At 44.3% G+C, this 19,860-nt stretch overlaps 2 protein-coding genes across 6 annotated transcripts in view; one reads left to right on the top strand and one right to left on the bottom strand.

Annotated features, from left to right (window-relative positions):
* Window positions 1-19,860, top strand: part of USPL1 (ubiquitin specific peptidase like 1) — a 91,509-nt gene that overhangs the window by 30,072 nt on the left and 41,577 nt on the right. For all 5 annotated transcript variants that reach the window (XM_070049063.1, XM_070049062.1, XM_070049061.1 and 2 more), the window contains exon 1: window positions 1-19,710. This exon is cut by the window's left edge and continues 30,072 nt beyond it. The gene's annotated coding sequence lies outside the window, so the exon portion shown is untranslated. The remainder of the gene's footprint in view (window positions 19,711-19,860) is intronic.
* The window catches only part of HMGB1 (high mobility group box 1), a 157,998-nt gene extending 138,138 nt beyond the window's left edge, over window positions 1-19,860 (bottom strand). Inside the window, exon 1 of the mRNA XM_051831724.2 lies at window positions 19,634-19,860. The gene's annotated coding sequence lies outside the window, so the exon portion shown is untranslated. The remainder of the gene's footprint in view (window positions 1-19,633) is intronic.

Below are 19,860 nucleotides of genomic sequence, written 5' to 3'. Positions count from 1 at the left end.
AAAATCTCATCCCTTCCTGTAAGGAATGAGAATTGAGACTTAAGAAAGTGATCTGTCAAAGGACAAAGCTATGGAGATGAGACTAGAACCTGTGGATGCACCTGCTCAAACAGGCCGTGTTCAGATCCAGATCATTGCAGGTGCTCCCTAGCCTTCCCACACCCTCAGAGTGGCCTATGCTCTACCGTGAGGCTTAGGTACTCTCTAGCACACACACACCATGAGTCGTGAAATGAATAGACAAGATGGTTTTAACCCAACATTGCTGTATGATGAGCTTATTTCAGTAATAGAAATGATGGATTAATTCTGACCCATGTATAATTTATTATTCCTTTATGATTAACGGGAGGCATATGAAAGAAGACTGGAATAATGCAACGAGTACAAACAATTACTACATTTGATTCAAACCTCATTACACTCCAATCAATTGTGCATTATCATGTAATGTGTGTAGATGAACAAATACGGGACTAGTAGTGTACCTTTATTTTAATAATGGTTCTGCTCCAAGATAACTGAAAAAAAATTTGACTGATGGGGCCAGTGCTGTGGCGTAGCAGGTAAAGCTGCTGTCTGCAATGCTGGCATCCCACGTGGGCACTGGTTCAAGTCCTGGCTGCTCCACTTCTGATCCAGCTCTCTGCTATGGCCTGGGCAAGCAGTGGAAGATGGCCCACATCCTTGGGCCCCTGCACCCACATGGGAGACCCAGAGGAAGCTCCTGGCTCCTGACTTCAGAATGGCACAGCTCTGGCCGTTGTGGCCATTTGGGGAGTGAACCATTGGATGGAAGACCTCTCTCTCTTTTTCTCTCTGCCTCTCCTTCTCTCTCTGTAAAACTCTGACTTTCAAATAAATAAATCTTTAAAAAAAACTGAGTGACTTCTTTACTCTTTCTTGGTGTCTCTGTTTTTATCTGTAAAACAAAGGCTTTGAAGTTAAATTGTGTCCCTCCCAAAAGACGTTAGTCTTAGGCCTCAACAGACAGTTGTTTCAAAAAGTTCATGGAAGGGGCTGGCATTGTGGCCCAGTGGGTTAAAGCCCCAGCCTGCAGCATAGGCATTCAACGTGGACGCCAGTTCATGTACTGGAGGCTACACTTCTGATCCACCTCCCTGCTAATGCACCACAGAGGGCAGCGAATGATGGCCCAATCCTTGAGTCCCTCCCAGGAAGACCCAGAAGAAGCTCCTGGCTTCTAGCTTCAGATCAGCCCAGCTCCAGCTGGTGCAGCCATCTGAGGAGTGAACCAGCAGATGGAAGACCTCTCCCTCTGTCTCTGCCTCTCTCTGTAACTCTGACTTTTAAATAACTAAAATAAATATTTTTTAAAAAGTTCACAGAAAACAGAATTAAAAAATAAGTTTAGTATTGGTGCAAAAAATTCTAAGACCATGCATAACAGGGGGTCCTCAAAAACTGCCCAAAATATGTGTGATGAAAAAACAGTATGGATTTCAACATTTTCTTGCATCAAAGTGAACTTATCCTTTAATTTGATCTTACGCCAAGTTTTTGCCAGCTGGTTTAGAAACAGGGTCTTTGCAGGTGATAAAGTTAAGACAAGGTCATTAGGGTGACCAGCGTTCTTACGGGGAAATCTGGATATGGAAACATACAGGGAGAACAGCAGGTGCAGCTGAGGACGGTGCTGATGGTGATGCGTCTACAAGCCGAGGACCATCAGGGATGGACAGCAAACCACTAGAAGTTAGGAAGAAGCGTGGACCAGATTCCTCCTCACAGTCCCCTGAAGGCACCAGCCCTGCCGACAGATGATTCTGGACGTCTGACCTCGGGGACTGTGAGATACCACATCCCCGTGGTCCTTGCCGCCCAGCTTGTGGGGGCCTCACTGCAGCAACTCCAACAGACTAACACAGGAGAGAGGAGCCTCTGACCTTCCGGAAGGTCTGAAACTAGGAGATTCTACCAGCTACTCCAAATGTCTGGGAAGATCTCATGCACTCAGCTGTTCACACAGTGTGCCACTAGTCTTCCCACTGGAAGCACCAATTGACTGTCTACGCAAAGAACAGCCAACTTCCACACCACAGGGTCACAGGGCAGACAGTAAGTGTTTTTCAGGCTTTGTGTGTCGTATAAGACTTTGGCATTGCATGTTTATTTTTTTTATTTGACAGATAGAGTTAGACAGTGAGAGAGACAGAAAGGTCTTCCTTCCATTGGTTCACCCCCTGAATGGCTGCTATGACCAGAGCTACGCCGATCCGAAGCCAGGAGCTTCTCCTGGTCTCCCATGCAGGTGCAGGGCCCAAGGACCTGGGCCATCCTCCACTGCACTCCTGGGCCACAGCAGAGAGCTGGACTGGAAGAGGAGCAACTGGGACTAGAACCCAGCACCCATATGGGATGCAGGCGCTGCAGGTGGAGGATTAACTAAATGAGCCACGGTGCTGGCCCCCATTGCAAGTATTTTTACAAGCTTTTAAAAGCATGGCAACCTTTCTTAGCCCAAGGGACATAGAGAAACAGGCCTCAGTCCACATGACTCATGGTCTGACCTGCGGTGTAGAGGTTTGATAAGCATCTTTTCTTTGGGGTTCCTTTCCCACAGCCATTCCAAACACAAGGAAACAACTTCAGGCTTTTCACTGGTAGATGGGACATATCCTCTCTCAGGCCGGGGAATGCTCCCCAGGTCCTTAGAGTAGCTGTCCCTTCTCAGAAGTCTCACAGAACAGTCCAGAAGTCAGCAGCTTCTCCCATTTTTCCCTTCAGTGCCTCTCCTTTCAGGCTTATTGCTCCTGTCACGGCACGCTCGCAGGACTGTTTCCAGGCTCACTCTAAACAGACGTAGCCCAGGGTTGTGCTGCTTTCACATCTCACAAAAGGTCTGCATCTGCAGATTTAAATAATTACGGTGCTTTTCCTAACTACCAGGTACTGCAGATCTGATAATGGCAGGGCTAATAAGCATTTGGGCCACTGCTGATTTCTCACTAAAGGAGATGTTTTATGTAAAGTGGATAACGCTGCGCCTAGCACAAAACAGGTGCTCACTAAGTGCTAAGGTTTTCCCTTCAGCTGGTCTACACATGTGGTTTGTCTGAAGTGACGACAGAAAAGCATGCCAGATTTTCCTGTTGCTTAGGAAAAACGACGAAAGCCTATTAAATGGGGGACTAGACCTGAAAACACAGGGAGTGAAGGTAAGAGAGCTGGCTCCGGGTCTGCACGTGCGTTGCAGTGGGGTAGAGCGGGCGGTACAAGGTAGGGCGAGGCTGACAGAACAATGGGGAGGAAAGAGGTCCCAGCGCTGGTGGCCAAATGAAGATTCTTCTAACATGGTTATTTCTAATGCCAGGTCGTGTAACTCAATTTGATTACATCAGGAGAAAGGGCCTCTTTATAATCCATTCCTGATCTGCTTTTATGACAGAGTTTGGGTTTTGAAACCCAAATATTTGACACACTAGGTGAGGGGGAGAAATGAGCCCTGTGTTAAATTTGCCAGAGCTGGCATACAAATATCACAGCCTGTCGGTGGGGACGACAGAGCTCTACTTCCCCACAGTCCTGGAGGCTAAAGGCTGAGAGCATGGGATGGGCCAGGCTGCTTTCCTCTGCGCCCTCTCTCTATGGCCTAGGGACAGCTGTCTTCTAAAAACGTCTTCAATGGTTGGCCCTCTGTTTTAGATGCCTCCCTATGTGCACACATTTCCAGATTAGGGCCCACCCTGAATGGCACACTTTAATTTAATCACCTCTTTAAGGTCCCATGTTCAGATTCAGGCACATTCTTCAGTATTGGGAGTTAAGGCTTCAACATATCCCCCCCCCCCCCCCCGTGTGCATACATTTTGGGCAGACCACATTGAATCTATATGTATGTATGTATGTATGCATACATTTTGGGCAGACCACAATTCAGCCCAGAACAGGTCCAATCCTTAATTTGCAGCCTTGTAGTTTGGATTCACAGTACAGGCACTGCTTTCATGCTAATCTAAATGTCACATAGCCAAATGAAATAATATAGCATAATTAATTCAACTTACTAAAAGCACTCTCTCCCTCTTGCACAGAAATTCAGACTCTATAAATTGTATACAGGATGCTGTGAGTTACCATGAGACAACACGCCTGGTGGAAGGGCCACAAAGGCAGCGCTAAGTTTCCTCCCTGATCACAGCGTCCTCACTATGTACCCTCCTGTTGTATTCTCACTGGCATTTTATTTCCCCTGAAAGTGCAAACTCATATATTAAGTGATCACTGGCCACTAACACCTCAAGGTAGAAAAGCCTAGATTACGGTCTTCAAATAACTAACTCAATCGAATGGACTTTTCGTTATTACTGCTCAGCTACTGGAATGTTAATCACTGTCTCCTTTAAAGTGATTCCCATCTAGGTGATTCAAGTTTAGTTTAAAGTCAATGAGATAAACAGCACGTACAAAACCACCTTCTCATCCAACAAAGGACCCTGCTAAGACAAAAAAGGTGGTGAAATCAAGGGTTATGAGTGTCTGTTAGGAATCAGACATTCTGCTAAGATGTTTCAGAAATCATTTCATTCAATCCTAAAAAATCATTCTGTATGGTAATATTAATCCCATTTTACAGGTAAAGGAATCTGCTCAGGTAAAGTAACATACCAGAGCTTGACAGGAGAGACCAAAACCCACATCTGGTGCTGTGGATCACCCTGGGGGAGCTGTGGCCTAATCACTACAGTTGAGCTTTAGTGTCCTTGTTTCACTGACTCATTTGTAAATGTTTATTTTCATTTATTAGTTTTTATTTTCATTTTTATGAGAGAATATCTTTCATTTGCTGGTTCACTCCTCTAGGCCCACAGCATCCAGGCCGAGCTGAAGCCAGGAGCTCCAAACTCTCTCTGGCCCTCCACATGTGGCAGAGACACAAGTACTTGAGCCATCACGTGATGCCTCCCAGGGTGAACGTATGCAAGAAGCTGGAAGTGGAGCAGTAACTCGGACCCAGGAAGCAGGCTAACCACACACCACACACCTACCCCAGGGCCCTCGTTTAGCCACCTGTTACAGCAGTGTTGCGAGGTTATAATGAGTAAATCCCCACACATGTGGCAGAATGCAGCTGAGTGATGTGTGGTTTCTGAGAGTAAGCCCCTATGAGGCCTTGGAGCTTTTGCCCTCTTGGATTGTTCTTACTGCCCTGTTAAAAGGCTATGAATGAGGAGTGAAGAGAGAAAGAGAGAGAGAGGTGGGGGGTGGGGAGGCGTGAGGGCCATGCGTCAGACATGTCGCTGAGGCCACCTCAGACTTTTCAGCTGCAGGTCAGCTGCCCACTGGCTGTAGCTCCATGAGAAAGCTCCCCCTCCTCCCCGCCGCTCTGAGATCAAAGAATGTTTCAGTTACTTACAAATGATGTTAAGTAATAAGACAAGTTTCTGAAGCCTTGAAAATGACTTGAGCACCTCTGTGAGTGCTATAGCCAGGTGGCTTCATTTGTCTGTTGCAACCAACCCCTCAGTCATCCCTGAGAACAGTTCTTGGCTTAAACCTGACTGCAGTGATGGGGAGAGCCCTAAGGGACAGAGAGCAAACCACCCTATCTTGTCATTCCTTGTCTTCAAAAAATAAAAAACAACCACCATCAGCAGTCTCCCATCTTTTTTTCATTTTCTCCTATAGTTTTCTCTGTGGCATTTGTTTAGGGAGTTTTTTCCCCCACTAATCAGACAAAATCTCAAGGTTTGCCTTCCAGTTCTGACATGTAAATGTTCTCTCATGTTTACATATTTATTATTTGAAAATCTGTGTCTACAGTGCAGATGTCTCTTTGATGCCTGGCAGAAGAAAATCCTCCCCGAGGGTCGGCATGGTGTTGCACTGGGTTGAGCTGCTGTCTGTGACACTGGCATTCCATATTGAGTGCCAGTTCGAGTCCTGGCTGCCCCACTTCCAATCCAGCTCCCTGCCAGTGTGCCTGGGAAAGCAGCGGAATATGGCCCAAGTGCTTGGATCCCTGCCAACTCTGCTATTAAAGGAAAAAAAATAAAAACAAAATTCTACTTCAGGAGATATCCCAGAGCAGGTTCAAAATTGGGCCTGTTACTTGTTCCACTTTTCCTCCTCCCCCCTTCCTTTTTTTTTTTTTTTTTTTTTTTAAGATTTATTTATTTATTTGAAAGTCAGAGTTACACAGAGGAGAGAGGTCTTCCATCCACTGGTTCATTCCCCAATTGGCCTCAACAGCTGGAGCTGGACCGATCCAAAGCCAGGAGTCAGGAGTTTCTTCTGGGTCTCCCACTGTGCCACAGTGCCTGCCACCCCCTAATCCCCAACTTCCTGTTACTACCTCTTCTCTCCTACACTCACAGACTAGGTCTTAGGCTTTATTTTTTATGGGAGAAATTCTTCATAGAATCTGAGGTTCACTTAGGTGTTCAGCCCTTCTTGATATTCTCAGACTTGATTAGCAATTTACCTTGTTACTGAACAATACAATTATACTTCTCATCTTACCACTCATTCAACAAGTGGTGACAATGATGCAGTGAATGAAAATAAAACTGGGGAAGTGGTACCCTTTTCAATTTTCAGAGAGAAAAAGCTGCTCTCTCTGTGTTGAGGGAGCAAGAGATCAAGAAAGAGAAAGAGAGAGAGTTAACTGGTTGGTGGGGAAGGGATACGTAGGTACTTACAGATTTGACCCTGAAGGGACCGGAAGCCATTGGAAGGTTTTGTGCAAAGGAATGACATACTGGATTGTTTTTATCTAACACATGGGCTGCTGGATGGAAAATAAACTGTAAGAAGACAGGGAAAGGAGCAGAGAGCAGGAAGATATTTAGATAATCCAGTGGCTCCCAACCAGGAGCAACTGTGCCTCCCAGGAAACATTTTGGCAATGTCTGGTTGGGTTGTCATGACTGTGCCACTGGGTTGCTACTTGCATCAAGCGGGTAGAGGTTAGGGAAGCTGCTGAATATCCTACAATGCCTGATGCACAGGTCAGCCCTTTCCTCCAATACCACTGGCCCCAGAGTGTGCAACACTCTGAAATGACCTGTGACAGAAGGTAGTCTGGATTAAGACGACAGAGGTGAAAGCTGGAACAGTGCTTAGCTTCCGGATATATTTAAAAGTAGGGCTGGCCATATTTGTTGAGAGATTAAATGTTAGGTCTAGAGGTAAAAAAGGAATCAAAGTTGGCGTGGTGGTTTCTCGCCCCAATAATCAGAGAATGGAAGTTCCTCATTTTGAGATAAGGAAGAACTGTGGGAGTAGCAGATAGGGATCAATACCTCATTTGTTTGGGAGTGAGCAGACCTGAGTGATGGCACATATAAACACATGTATTTGGCACATTTAAACCTCAAATGCCTACTGGGCAACAAACAAGTATATCAGGTAGGCAGATGGGTACATGAGTCTGAAGTGCAATGGACAATGTTGGACCAGGGAGTCTGACTATAGTCGTGCACTGTAGAATGTTCTGGTTATCGATGGACTGCATACAGCACAGTAGTCCCATCTGCAGCAAAATGGATGGAACTTAACGACACCACGTTAGTGAAGCCAGACACAGAAAGGCAAATGCTGCACATTTCCCCTCAATGCTGACACAGACACACAGAGGGGTCGCCCATTGGTTCACTCCCCAAATACCTACAACAGCTGGGGCTGAGCCAGATGGAAGATGGAAACCAAGAACTTAATCTGGGTTTTCTATGTGGGTAGGTGACAAGGACCCAACTATTGGACCTATCGCCTGTTGCCTCCCAGGGTGCATAGCAGCGGGAAGCTAGAGTAACTGTAAGTGGAGCTTGGACTCAAAACCAGGCACTCTGATATGGGACATGGGCTCCTCAAGTGGCGTCATAACCACTGTGCCAAACGCCCACCCTTGAAAAGGGCATTTTTGAGGGGGGTGACCTATTTATTACTCCTGGCACAATATTCTAAAGTTCACATTTCTCAGCTTTCCTAAATATTTCTGCCCTTCCATTTAAAATGAAAATCTTCAATTTATTCCAAGGTGGTGGTGGTTTCTGTTTTTCAAACCCTACTAGCTCAGAAGACTCAACTGGGCAACTTCAAAGGCTTATATACTCCATATTCAGGCAAAAAAAAAAACAAAAACAAAACAAGTTCCACCTCTCACTTAACATAAGAATTCATGGGAGAGCTCATCTTAAAGCTAATCAGTTCCCACACATCATTTTATTGATTAATCATGACAAATTACATCTGGAAACTAAAATGAATTTCCTAAAATTTCTTTCCTGATTAGCAAAATAGTGCCTCCTAATACTTGAGGGTGAAAGCTGCTGTCAGAGAGGCCGACCTGACTGGAAACTGACATCCGAATGAGTTCTCCGGATCTGTGCTGGCACGCTCTATGCTCTCCTCCATGTGGTAAGCGGCCCACATTCAGACGGGAAACAGATTATAGTAATTTGGACTTCTACAACTGGTCATCCATGTGTAAATTCTTTACGCAACTTAAGATGCAAACTGATCCAACAATACTTATGGTTAGAACTCCAAAGAACATTAAAGTATTGTCAGTTTATCTTAAAATACCTTCTACCATAATCTTCAAATTATTCTTTTCTAGTGTGTTGAGAAGCTGTAAAGACAGAGGACAAGTGAATTGCATACTCTTCAGTTAAAAGAACATTTCAAGTTTCCCCTTACATTATGTTTTTCTTTTTGTTCTTATAAAATCTAAGCTTATTTAGCATAGTATATGACATTGTTATATTCTTAATCATTTCACTTACTTGGAGTTCTGCAGTGTTTTGTCATTAGGATTTTAATCAGTCCACCAGTAGTCATTTACAACAATGGTCTGCCACTCCTTTGGATTTGTTAACTATCTCAGGGAGGACTAGCCATGCAGTCTACCCCACTCTGATTACCACTGCAACAAAACACTCACTTGACTTATCAGAACACGGGAATCACACTTCGTAAGGCAAAACTGTAGCTATTATCACCTTATAGTAAGTCTGCTATTGATCACTTGAACATTCTCAGATTATCTGGAAGGGCAAGCATCCGAGCACAGTCCTTGATCATACTACATAACCACCAATTTAGACACAGAGCCTGCTAGATGGGAAGGAAGGGCTGGCAGTGGACCACTGCGCTACAGACATATTCTCTCAATCGATTCTCCACCTGGGAAATTATACAACCTTATATAAAAATACAATTATTTCACAAAACTATTATTAACATTTTAAAAATTTCATTGAGCTATCAAACATTATTGAACTACCTGCTCTGTGAAGCGGAGAATCAAGCCAACATGTAATGTAACTGGGGAAGGCAGCATCCAAGAAGGCCTTCAGTAAGTCCTAGCTCCTGACGACAATCACACCCCCATGCAGGTCCCTCCTTCCCTGGATCAGGGGGTTGTGGACTCCTAGAATACCCCACAGTGACGGCAGGTCTCTTCTGAGACTAGGCTGTAGAAGACACTGTGATTTCTCCCTCGCTCTCATTTACTCTGTTGGGAAAGTCAGCTGCCATGTTGTAGGGACACTCAAGCAGCCTTCAATTAGCTGCAACCAAAGGAGAGATACTGAACTGGAGCCCCCAGCGAAGCTACTCCCAGACTCCTGACCATCAGAAAGTAAGAAAATGATATACTGATGTTTTAACTCCTTTACACAGTATATGAGAGCCAAGACAATGATATATACTGGTTTAACTGGTTGAAGTTATAACTTCGTAACTTCTTATTTAGGTATTCAAAATACTGTGATATGGTATTTTTTTTAAGGAATTATTTGAAAGGCAGAGTTACAGAGACAGAGAGAGGTCTTCCAGCCACTGGTTCACCCCCCAAATGGCCTCAATGACCAGGTCTGGGCCAAGCTGAAGCCAGGAGTCAGGAGCTTCCTCTGGGTCTCCCACGTGGGTACAAGGGCCCAAGTACTTGGGACATCCTCCTCTGCTTTCCCAGGCGCATTAGTAGGAAGCTGGACTGGAAGTAGAGCAGCCAGGATTCAAACTGGCACCCATATGGGATGCCAATGCTGTAGGCCGTAGATTTAACCCATCTGTGCCACAGAGCTGGCCCCTGTGATATAGTATTTTAAATATGATACAAAGTATTTAAAAGATCTACTAGTGAATACCTGTTCTATACTGTTGAGGGCATGAAAGCTCTTCATAGAGTAAACTTCCTCAGTGTACCATTTGTGGCTGATCTTTCCTCTCTCATTACCTTCTTCCTGCAGGGCTGATCTGGTAGCAAGTTTGAGAAAAGAAATTTCGAGGCTGTTACCTCCTCTCTGCTAACCAATTAGAATTTGGATGACAGGAGAAAGACACTTTTCTGAGCTACTTACAGTAACTAGAGGGGTACAACTTTTTTTTTTAACATAAAAATGTTTTTAAAAATGTTTTTTAAAAATTTGCAAGGCAAAAGAGGGGAGAGAGATTGAGAGACACAGAGGGCATGTGCTAAGTGAGCTCACTCCCATCTGGTTCATTCCCCAAATGCTCGAAATGGCCCCCACTTGGGATGGAAGCTAGGCACTCGGAATTCAGTTCATGTCTCCCATGTAGGTGGCAGGAAACCCATCACTTACACCACCACCTGCTGCCTCCCAGGATGTGAATTAGCAGGAAGCTAGAGTCAGGAGCCAGTGCTGGAACTAGACCCCAGCATTTGGGTATGGGATGTGAGAATACTAACAGGAGTCTTGATTAATAATTATTAAGCTACATGCCCATCTGCCCACCCCTCTATTTTTAAATATAGAGAAAACAGAGGTTTAAATCTGTTTAATTCTGGAGTGCAGTACTGGGAAGTGCACTGTTGCCGTGAGCCTCATTTTTAGTAATTAAACTTACATTTCAATCTTCATCTATCTGACTTAACTAGACCCAAACTTACGCATTACTTATCAACCTTTACACTAAGCATTTTGTGCCCCCATGGAGTTTATAATTGGGGGATAAACTAAAATACCTCGGTACTTCAAAAAGTTTGCAGAAAAGGAAACTAAAAGGTGAGCCCATAATTTAATATTTATTTTCTCTATTTGAAATGCATAGAGACCAAGAGATCTCCCATTTGCTGGCTCATTCCCCAAATGCCACAATGGCCACGTCTGGCAGAAGCCAAAGCCAGCACTGGGCAGGGACAGAAATACTTGAGTCATCACCTGCTGTTTTGCAAGTGGGCATTAGCAAAAATCTAGAGTGCAGACTCATACCCAGGCACTCACATATGGGATGCAGGCGTCCCAAACAGCAGCGTCTTAACTGCAGTGCCACAGTGCTCACTTCTCAACTGCAGCTTTCACCAGTTCCCAGTACTCACTTAAAAGCCTTTGGTGAGGCTGGTGCTGTGGCATAGCGGGAAAAGCCACTGCCTGCACGGCTGGCATTCCATATGGGTGCCGGTTTGAGTCCTGGCTGGTCCACTTCTGATCCAGCTCTCTGCTATGGCCTGGGAAAAGCAGTAGAAGATGGCCCAAGTCCTTGAGCCCCTGCACCCAAGTGGGAGACCTGAGAGAAGCTTCCGGCTTGCTGACTCCAAACAGGCACAGCTCTGGCTGTTGTAACCATCTGGGGAGTGAACCAGCGGATGGAAGACCTCTCTCTCTCTCTGCCTCTTCTTCTCTCTGTGATTTTCAAGTAAAATAAATAAATCTTAAAAAAAAAAAAAAAATGAGGGGGCCGGCGCCGTGGCACAGTGGATTAATCCTCCACCTGCAGTGCCAGCATCACATATGGGCGCTGGTTTGGGACCTGGCTGCTTCACTTCCAATCCAGCTTTCTGCTATGGCCTGGGAAAGCAGTAGAGGATGGCCCCGGTCCTTGGGCCCCTGCACCCTTGTGGGAGACCTAGAGGAAGCTCCTGGCTCCTGGCTCCTGGCTCCAGATCGGCACAGCTCCGGGCCGTTGTGGCCAATTGGGGGATGAACCATCAGGTGGAAGATCTCTCTCTCTCTCTCTCTCTGCCTTTCCTTCTCTAGTTCCTGGTTTCACCCTGGCCCAGCTCTAGCTGTTGCAGGAGTTTGGAGAGTGAGCTAGCAAATGGCAGAGTTTCTCTTTCTTTCTCCCTCTCCCTCTCTGTGTAACTCTTTCAAATAAAATAAGTAAATCTTAAAAAAAAAAAAAAAAAAAGAAAAAGAGCCCATGGTATAAATGATGAGTGCCAACAGTTCTGGAAAAGAGGAGACTGCTAGCAGCTGCCAAAGGAAAGGTTACAGCACACTAACCTTAAATTTCAAGGACACATTGAATTTAGAGGAGGTGAAGGAGGGTGAGGGCTCAGCTGTCAGGGCGGAACTGCTGGACGCCATTTTTTACATAATAATAATAACTTAACTTAAGGTAACTTCATTTTGTATATGGAAAAGCTGAGGCTCAGAGAGGTGAAATAATTTGCCTGGGGTCACAAAACGAGTTAAATAACAGAAGTGAGATTAGTAGATATTTTCATTTTGTAAAGAAATTGAGCCTCAGGGAGGTCAAGTATTTTGTCTGAAAACAAAAATGGAAAGTGGCAGAACCCGGATTAGTAAGTGGCCCAGCTGAAATCAGGTATGTGACTAAAGCATATGTTTTTCTTTCTTTTTTTTTTTTTTTAAGGAAGAGTAGGAAGAGATAATCTATATTGCCTCAAGAAAACAATGGTAGGACAGCAAAAATAAACTTAAAAATCCCATCAGAGCATCACAAAACAGTCCACATTTAGTGATGTGGTCAGAGAATGGTATCCTAAAGACCTTCACTGACTTAAAAACCATTTTTTGAAAAATGATGAATCAATGGCTGCTGGCAATGTGGTGGCTGCTCTGCTTCTGATCCAGCTCCCTGTTAATTTACCTGGGAAAGCACAAGATAGCCCAAGTCCTTGGGCCCCTACCACTCATGTGGGAGACCTGGATTGTAAGAGAAGCAGCCGGGATACGAACCAGTGCCCATATGGGATGCCTGTGCCAAAGGCAGAGGCTTAACATACCATGCCACAGCACCAGCCCCCTTTAACTGAGATTTTTAAAGATGGCTTTATAACAATGCTTTAAAAGAATCCTTTGTGGTCAATATTACTATTTTAACAACTTTTAAAAAACTGAAACTAAACACTCATCCATTTTTATCTATAGGGATTTCAGTTTGATTTTTTATCTTCCAGACCCCAGTAAAAAATTCAACTCCATGAGGCCCTTCCTATAATTAAAAGTAATCATTTTTTTCTCCCACTGATTCTACAGAACACTGCTTATACAACTCCTAGTGAGTACTTGTTTCATTCTGCCTTATATGAAAGCTGTTTGCTTACAAATATTTCTACTTCCCTTACGGATAAGAATCCTCCAGTATTCACCTTTGTATTCTCTCTACACTTGGCACAATGCCTTGCACACTTAATAAAAGCTTGTTAATGAAGAAGTTAATATTTTTCTTAAAGAGGTATACCAATCACATACGCATTTGAGCTAGCAAATGTTAAGAACATGAGGAAACATGCTGTTGAAAACATCACATTTGAAGAGTGGGTTTGGTCAACCTTGTCAATTGGCAACTGGAGGCTCAAGATCATCATAAATCAACAAGTATCTCCATATGTACCAGGCACTGAATACATGACGGTGAACAAAACATAGTCTCTGCCCTCTCTGACCTTTAGCACAGAGAAAGAAATATATACAGACATACAAGACACACAGTGTGCTGTAAGGAAAACAAATAATAGGTAGTAATACAGAACTACAATAGTAGAGGACAGATGGCCCTTCAGATAGGGTGGAGAGCGCTACAGGACGAGAAGGAAAAGCACTGGCAGGAGGGACTTGTGGCCCTGAAGGGGGAGGGGACACGTGCTCCAATGCTAGCTTCAGGGGGACAGTTATTATGGTACATGCCCAACCTTCCACGTCTCAATTCTTTTGCTATTGTTTCTACTACTTCTCCTCTCCCGGTGGCAAACTGCTTTACATTTCCTGACTAAACGATGGCATGAACCCTTGGGAATGCAAGACTAACCATTTCCAAATAATCCTAAATTTTTTCTAGTCCTTATGACTGATGAATTTATCTTGAAGTGACAACTGTGTCCCAGTTAGGAAAACAGCTTCTCTATATGAGCTTAATTTTTTGATTTGGAGGGCTCCTGATTGCTAATCAGCATGTTGTATGATTACTTCAACAAGTACTTAAGGAATGTTATTTTGTCCCTGGAAAAACACGCTGCTGATTTCTGAACTCAGGTTGTTTAGAATTTAGGCAGAGAAAATATACACAAAATAGTCCCTGACCACTGTGTATTCTCACACCTACTATTGGAGCTAAGGCATGTTCAATTCCAAGTGGGCGATTTACTGGAAATAGCCCTGAACTAGAGGATGAAGGCTTTAGCCCTAGGTCTGTCACTTTATCACGTAAATCTGAGCAAAGTATTTACTTCTTTTAGGTTTAGTTTTCAATTTTTATTCATTTGGGAGGCACAGACAGGAAGAGCCCCCACCTGCTGGTTCACTCCCCAAATTCCCCAATGGATGGAGCAGAGTGAAGGCCAAAGGAGGGAGTCAGGAATTTTTTTTTTTTTTTCAAGATTTACTTATTTATTTGAAAGTCAGAGTTACACAGAGAGAAGCGAGGCAGAGAGAGAAGTCTTCCATTCAATGGTTCACTCCCCAATTGACCACAATGGCTGGAGCTGCGCCAATCTGAAGCCAGGAGCCAGGCGCTTCCTCTGGGTCTCCCATGTGGGTGCAGAAACCCTAGTGCTTGGGCCATCTTATACTGCTTTCCCAGGTGACAGCAGAGGGCTGGATTAGAAGTGGAGCTGCCAGGCCTCAAACTGGTGCCCATATGGGATGCCGGCACTTCAGGCCAAGGCGTAAACCTGCTGTGCTATAGCGCTGGCCTTGGAATTTAACCCAGGTATCCCATGCAGATGGCAGGAACCCAATTACTTGAGCCATCATCACTGCTTCCCAGGGTCTGCATCACCAGGAAGCTGGAGTTAGGAGCCAGGGCCAGGTATCGAACCCAGGTACTCTGATGGAGGATGCAGATGTCTTTAACAACCAGGCTAAACTGCCCAAGCTTAGTTTTCTAGCTGCTAAGTGAGAATACATGGGAAATTGTATCATACACAAATTTAGCTATATATGCATGGCAAAAACTTCTAAACAAAAGCACTAGTTTAAGTAGCAATCAATGAGCATGCGGCCTGGAATGAACAATAACTGTTGTAACATCAGTAGGTCTTAGTTCCCACAGACCTCTCACTGTAACATTTGCTTGGCTGCAAAATTTAAGTGTTTAAAGATTTATAAACTTATTTGTTTAGGAGAAAGACCCTAAACACAAACTACCTGCTTTGTCTAGGGCTCAAATAAAGAACTAGCTATTCAGGTGATTCATCTCATATACTGAATTTTTTTTTTTTTTATTTTAAGATTTGAAAGGCAGAGTGACAGAGACAGAAAAGGAGAGAGGGAGGTTGAGAGACATGTATCAGTTAACTCCCCAAATGACAGCATCAGCCAGTAGCTCCATTTGAGTCTACCACATGGTGGACAGGGACTCAAGTACTTGAGCCAAGGCTTGCTGCCTCCCAGCACATTGCTGTAGCATCACTATTCCACTAAATGAGATTTATAGTGGTAGAGGGAACACACACATCAAAGCAGATGGACCCCCACTATTTAGGATGTGGATATATTCACATATGTGGAAAGTGATGAATATATTAAGTTATTCATTGTGCTTTTTTTTTTTTTTTTTTTTGCCAGGCAGACAGTGAGAGAAAGAGAGAGAGTTATAGACAGTGAGAGAGACAGAGAGGTCTTCCTTTCCATTGGTTCACTCCCCTAATGGCCGCTATGGCCGGCACCGCGCCAATCTGAAGCCAGGAGCCGGGTACTGCCTCCCGGCCTCCCATATGGGTGCAGGGACCCAAGCACTTGGGCCATCCTCCACTGCCCTCCTGGGCCACAGCAGAGAGCTGGACTGGAAGAGGACAACCGGGACGAGTACCTGGCGCCCCAACTGGGACTAGAAGCTGGGGTGCCGGCACCACAGGCAGAGAATTAGCCAAGAAAGCCAAGGCACCAGCCTACTAGCCTACTTGCTTTTAAGATCTTTAAAACAATGTTCTAAAGGAGAAGACTGATGAAATGATGCATTATATAATACTATGTAATCACAAAAAGAATGAAACACCTTATATAATACAGAACTTCTAAGTGAACAATAATGTATGTAAAATGCTTGTATATCATGTACTATTTATGTAAACAAGTGAAAACATGTACCGTGTAGTGCCTATTTACTTGTATATTCATAAAATTTTTTTTGGAAAAATACACAAGAAACAGCCTTGGTTGCTCCCTAGGTAGGGAAATAGGTGGCTGAGGGACAGATGTGGAAGGTAGGCTTTTTATGCCACATATATAATGTACTGTTATATATTAATATATTAATAAAGTATTATATATTAATATGATTAATATATCAATATTAATATACTATGTATTATCTAGTCCAAAACAAGATGACAAATTTACATCAGAAAGATAAACGAGATTTGAAATAAACGGGATCATGTCCTTGGTAAGCATTTTTAAAATTTATCTACTTATTTGAAAGACAGAGAAATAGAGACAGACACAGAGACGTTCCACCTCCTGGTTCACTCCCCAAATGTCTGTGACAGGGCTGGGCCAGGTTGAAGCCAGGATCCCATAACTCAATGTGGACCTCCCATGTGGGTGGAAAGCAGAGATACTCCCTCCCCAGTACCACTCCACATACACACACACACACTCTTGAGCCATCACCTACTCCTTCCCAAGGTGCACACTAGCAGGACGCTAGAATCACATGTGCAACTGGGACTTGAATCTAGGCCCTCAAGATATGCGATGCGCACACTCCAAGCAGTGTGTTAACTGCTGTGCCGAATGCCCACTCTGGTGAGAAACATTTTTAAAAAGTGACAGTTCTGAGACTAACTAGCTGCAGGTAGAATGCTGGGACTACAGGAGACCTCTCTTAGGAAATTCATCTATCCCAGACTTCCCACTTTGTACATCTGGAACTCAAGGCCTTGAAAACTGGGCAACTTGTACAAGGTCATAATAGCAGAGGAGATTAGAAATCAGGTAAGTCTCAGCCGGTGCTGCGGCTCACTAGGCTAATCCTCCGCCTTGCGGTGCCGGCACACGGGGTTCTAGTCCCGGTCGGGGCGCCAGATTCTGTCCCGGTTGCCTCTCTTGCAGGCCAGCTCTCTGCTGTGGCCAGGGAGTGCAGTGGAGAATGGCCCAAGTGCTTGGGCCCTGCACCCCATGGGAGACCAGGATAAGTACCTGGCTCCTGCCATCGGATCAGCGCGGTGCACCGGCCGCTGCGGCCATTGGAGGGTGAACCAACGGTAAATGAAGACCTTTCTCTCTGTCTCTCTCTCTCTCACTGTCCACTCTGCCTGTCAAAAAAATAAAAAAATTAAAAAAAAAAATCAGGTAAGTCTGATATCTACAGCAGAACTCTTTTTGATTATATTGTCTTCTCATTCCAAGTAAGTTTGTTGCATTATGAGTTGTCTGTTCTATCTACATTTTAGAGTTGAAAGTATAAAATAACTCATATCCTGTGACAATTTCTTATTTGATGATAAATGTCTATACTTACAAATAGGCTGTAGCTATCTGCATTACTGCACTTATACAGTATGAAGTTATTTTTTCTATGTTAACTCAAGTGGATTTACTGAGGGCAAAAACTAAAATGTCTTAAGTTACTTAGTTTTTTAAGTACACGTGTACTGCCAAAATTATTCTACCGAAGTTCACAATTCCTTAACTAAAATCTAAGCATTATATACATTTTGGAAGAACTTACTGGAATTAAAAAATTTATAAGATACATAAACCGTTACATAACACTCCACATACCAGTGGCCAAGAGCGGCACCCCATAATTAAACTTATTAATACTGGCTCTGCAAAACATCCAAAATACAGACTTCTCATGAGGTCTGGTCATATTTTTGTCGCAACACTTCACTTCAAGAGGTTTTGGTTTTCAGAACTTTCTGGTTGATAGATTTAGACAAGGGACCAAAGCCCGTTCTGTTGCTGGAAAGCAGGGTTAGTCACTTCAACTCTTTTTATTTATTTATTTTTTGACGAGACCAGAACACACAATCATAGCAGGAATTTTTTACTTTCTGGCTTTAGGCAGAAGACTTGTGTAGCAGTTAAGGGCTCCACAGGTGCAAAGGCTGACATTTTGAGAAAAGAAAAAAAGGAAATAAAAACCCTAAGTGTACAATATTGCATACTGTAGCCATACACTAGTCACCCTTTAAAAAGCTTTCTATGATTGAATCATGTGGGCTTATCAATAGAAGTAGGTAAATAAAATGTGTCCCATATTGGAGGCAACAACCCCACAGGAAGGTGAGTGTACTCTCCTCGGGAGGACCGCACATGAGAGAAGCATTCCACATACACTGGTGTGGAATAAGCAATTGGGCTTACCCTACAAGATAAACAAACAGAGTTTGACAGTAAATCTCTTCTGATCTCCTAGATCAGACTTCCTACGGTTGACAAGCGGGAAAATGCTCTGAAGCCAAAACACAGCACACACTAAATCCCTTCCCGTATCTCCACACCCCTAAGCTCCACCTCCACCTTTTACCCCCATCACTATTACAGAGTTTTTTTCCAGGCAAAAAAAAAAACAAAATCAAATTTGCACTAACAGACTAAATCAACTTCGTCGATGCCAACGTTTGATTTCTGATATGCTTTAGTTCAGTGACGCTCTGCAATCTTACACTTTTAGCTACGTTTTAACTGAACTGTTTTGTTCAATTTACGAGTTAACAGTTATCAAGCATTACAAAAATAATAGTGTATTCCACTCTAAATATGGAGATAACAATGATGAGCAAGAAAAAAAAAACCCTCTTAGTTTTGGCTAGTATTCAGGAGGAAATAACGCTCTCTCAAATTTCCACCGTTAAAGCATAAAAAAAGGAGACTCTTAACTGGTGAGGTCTCACAACAAACACACCAGGGCATTAAGAACACAACTACAAAAAAAAAGATAAAAACTAACCAGCCCATTTTTGCCTGGAGGGGAAAAAAAACCAACAAAATCCCTGGTGGATTTCTTGATTCACATTCCGGTAGCAGAACATAACCACTTAACCATCTTTTTACTCAGGAACGTCTTCGTACGCGGGTCTCGACGCCTATATAAGCACCCTATCAAAATCACCGGAATTATTTCGGGGAAAAAAAAAGCATCTAGTTTGAGACGATCAAAAAGAAAAACCACAAAAAAAAAAAAAAAAAAACACCCCACAGTGCAAAATGCGAACCGTGGGGTTACTCTGTACAGAAACCACAGCTTCTTACGGGAGGCAGGACACAGAAGCAGCCGAGCGAAAGGACTTCTGGAAGAGACTGCCCCCGAGATTTAGAAATAGCATCCGCGGTCACGACGTCCCTTCAACCACATGACCTTCCTACGAAAGCAGAGCTAAGGGAGAAATCCCCCGGTTCCGGGAAGTTCACGCCGGGCAGGGGCGGCTGACAGGCGTCCCGCAGCCCGCAGCCCGGAGCTCCGAACCGGGGCACGGAGGGCGCAGTCCCTGTGCTTTAGCTACTCCCCTTACCGTTAGAAGATCTGGGAGGGAGGAAAGGAGGAGAGAGACACCCCAGACTCCTGGCAGCCAAGCCCCTGGCTTCGAAGGTGGGGATTAGGGGAGACGGGGAGGGGCGGCTCCGTGTGTGGTGACCCTTTGTGCACGGCACTCCCAGGCGGCCCGGCGCTCCCCGAGGCTGGGGCCGCCGGACTAGGGGCGCCGGGCGCGTGCCGGCTGTGGAGGCCCGCGGGCTCCAT

The sequence above is a fragment of the Oryctolagus cuniculus genome, chromosome 9 (assembly GCF_964237555.1).
Source record: "Oryctolagus cuniculus chromosome 9, mOryCun1.1, whole genome shotgun sequence".
Lineage (NCBI taxonomy): Eukaryota > Metazoa > Chordata > Mammalia > Lagomorpha > Leporidae > Oryctolagus > Oryctolagus cuniculus.
The sequence above is the reverse complement of the archived record's forward strand: the minus strand, read 5'-3'. Positions and strand labels throughout refer to the sequence as shown.